Here is a 3,165-nt window from a genome sequence, read left to right as displayed (position 1 = left end):
TTTTCTTTTTGCTTATGTGGTGCTGAGGAATTGAACCCAGGGCCTCAGGCATGCAAGGCAAGTGCTCTACCACTAAGCTACCTTCCCAGCCCCAACTTTTGGGCTTTTGACACTTGCAAACTGCAGGAACACTGGAAGAGATCCTGTTTGGAATATAGGCTTGGAGGGGAGGGTTTCGTTGTACACAGAAATGTGGAATTAGAGTTGCCTTTTAGACATCATGAAGAACTCAAGGAGGAAACTGGTTACTGGATTTCATGATTTAGAGATAAAGGCTACCTGGAGATACATGAATACCAATGAAATTGTGGGATGTGGATGTGTACTCACGAAGACAACACAGAGTAAGGGCGATGCAGAGGACCAAGACTCAAGAAGTTTATGATAGGGTCAACTAATCAGGGTAGCCTCAGAACTCAGGTGCTATGCTAGCCAGACTGTTCTGTTTAGTTTTGATTCCCACTGTCTTCAGTCTTTGTAGTTCCTTCACTTTCTTCATTAAAACTTTCAGGGAAGGATTTGAAGTTCATTCAGGTTGAAGAATAAATAATTGAAAGTAGGCCATGTAGGTTCCTTTTCCTTGGGGCATTGTAACCTGTTCCTTAGAACAAGTTTTTAAGGTTGGAGGCAGAAGGTTCAGGCTAAGGAGATTTGGCTGGAACTTGGAGAACTGTTACCTACTAGCAGTGTCACTGAGTGAGCGGCCTAGGGCAAGTCGCTTCTCTCTGGGTTTCAGTTTTCAATCTGTGAAATGGTGATAATGGCTTTGACTTATGGAACTCTTTATTATTATTATTTTTTTTTTTTGGGTCCGGTTGTGGGGCCTGAACTCTGGGCCTTGGCGCTGTCCCTCAGCTCTTCAGCTCAAGGCTAGCGCTCTACCACTTGAGCCACAGCGCCACTTCCGGCTTTTTCCACTTTGCTTATGTGGTGCTGAGGAATCGAACCCAGGGCCTCATGCATGCAAGGCAAGCGCTCTACCACTGAGCCACCTTCCCAGCCCCCTGACTTATAGAACTCTTACGAGTATAAAGAAAGAATGTGAAGTTACTGGGCAAGTTACTGAATGCACTGGATCTGCCACGACGACTGTAAAAGAAATGCAGATCTAACTGTTGAGCTTCAAGAAGTAGACCGTGTTTTGGGGAGGGGGGCGGGTGTAGGCACAAGAGGTTATTTAGAGACAAAGCCCTTAATGAGTGTGTACAGAAGCAACCTGGTGACTCTGAGAAAACGTCTATTTGGAAAAGAAAAAGGCCCACCAGTTCCCTTCATGTCTAGACTCCTTTGAAGAGGGTCTCCCCCTGGTCTGAGAGCGGTTCAGATCTCCCTTCAGCCATCTTGTCCCCCCTTAGTCTATCCTAAGTGGATCTGTGTCTTGGTCACTTTGAAAGGGGGTGTGAGTTGAGGTCCCGGGTCCAAATTAGCCAAGTTCTTGGTCTTTTTTTTTGGTGGAGTCCCTTCCCTCTCCATAGAGCTCTCCGATTTTCCCGCCCAACTCACCAGCAGTCGCTTTCCCTCCAGCCTCGTCCTTCCTCTACCTTACTTAGCGTAACTCCATAGCAACTGACTTCGTCACCACGTCCTAATTTCAGTCTTCAGCGACCGTGCGTCGCCAACAGGCTCCCGTAGTTCGTTGGAGGCAGTCGGAGGCCGCGAGTGATGCTGGGACTTGTAGTTCTCTGCCTGCAAATCCAGGTCGGGACCGGAAGTACTGACACCCCTTCTCCCTCCCCAGTGACCCCCGTATTTCCTTTTCCCGGGTCCTCCCGCGTGCCCAGCGAACAACAGCCTACAGGGGCCAATCAGAAGGCGGTGCGAGGGGGCGGGGCGCTGGTTTGAACTAATTGTGCACTTTCACGGCTGGCGTGAGCCCGCGGCGAGGTGCGGTCCGGGGAGCGCGTGGCGGAGCGGGGGTGCGCGGCCAGGTAACCGGCGCGGGCCCGCAGCTGGCGTGCGGCCTGGGTGCCCCGAGGGGATGCCCGGGCCTAAAGTGGGTGCTGGAGAGGCCTGTGCGAGCGGAAGGCCTCCTTCGTAAATCGAGTCCGAAAGGGGAGAGAGTCCTGGGGGTAAGGCTTTCTGGAGAGACGGGCACGTCCGAGGGGGAGGGTCTGCTTTGGGGGCGTGTCCGTGGCTTTACGTTTGACGGCGACGTGGGTGGGGGTAGCGCAGTCACGAAAGGATTGTACTCGGGGATCTTCTAATGGAAGTCCTCCCCTGATACTGTGGGCTACGCTCGTATGCATTTCCTGAGCATCTGCTGCATTGCTGTCATTGTGTTTGTTGCACCCCTTGGTAGTGAGCCGCGGGCACCAGTTGACGGACGCCAGTAATCCTAGCTACTCAGGAAGCTGAGAGCTGGGGATCCAGTTTTGAAGTCAGCCGGCGCAGGAAAGTCTGTGACACTCTCAGCTCCAATCAACTACCAAAAAGCTGGAAGTAGAGCTGTGGCTCAAGTGGTAGAGTGCTAGCCTTGAGCAAAAATGTTCTGGGAGAGTGCTCAGACCCTGAGTTCAAGCCCCAGGACCCACACACAACAATACAAAAAGAATCTTAGCCAGGCGGCAGTAACTCAGGCCTGTAATCCTAGCTACCCAGGAGGCTGAGATAGGAGGAACCAGTTTCGAAGCTAGCTCAGGCGGAAAACCCCAGAGTCTCATCTCCAAGTAACCACCAAAAAGCCCGAAGTGGAGCTGTGGTTTAAGTGGTAGAGCGCCAGCCTTGAGCAAAAAGGCTAAGGGACAGCGCCCTGGCTGCAAGCCCCACTACCAGCACCCCCTTCTCCCCCAAAGGAAAAACAAACAAAACAATTTTCCCAACAACCTTGTTAAACTTTATTATAGATGGGGACCCTGAAGTTGATAACGTTTAACTTGGTTAAACATTTTAATTGTGTGATTAGCATAAGGCTGGCTGTTCTTGGAAATTTTGAGGTTATGCACAAGTGAGGACTGGTGTGAGAGTTGTGTGTGTGTGAATTTTTTTTTTGTTGGTCACAGGGCTTGAACACTGGGCTTGGGTGCTTTCCTTGCACTCTTCAGCTCAAGGCGAGTGCTCTACCCCTTGAGCCACAGTGCCACTTCCAGTTTTCTAGTGGTTTATTGACGATAAGAGTCTCACGGACTTTCCTGCCCTGGCTGGCTTTGAACTGTGATCCTCAGATCT

The 3,165-nt window shown here is 51.0% G+C and overlaps 1 protein-coding gene across 1 annotated transcript in view; it reads right to left on the bottom strand.

Moving 5' to 3' along the window:
• The window catches only part of LOC105984076 (leucine-rich repeat-containing protein 51), a 36,778-nt gene extending 35,207 nt beyond the window's left edge, over positions 1-1,571 (bottom strand). The window contains exon 1 of the mRNA XM_013014149.1: positions 1,504-1,571. The gene's annotated coding sequence lies outside the window, so the exon portion shown is untranslated. The remainder of the gene's footprint in view (positions 1-1,503) is intronic.
• Between the last annotated feature and the right edge of the window lie 1,594 nt (positions 1,572-3,165).

Source organism: Dipodomys ordii, unplaced genomic scaffold (genome assembly GCF_000151885.1).
Source record: "Dipodomys ordii isolate 6190 unplaced genomic scaffold, Dord_2.0 Scaffold22, whole genome shotgun sequence".
NCBI lineage: Eukaryota > Metazoa > Chordata > Mammalia > Rodentia > Heteromyidae > Dipodomys > Dipodomys ordii.
This window is presented reverse-complemented; position numbering and strand designations above follow the sequence as displayed.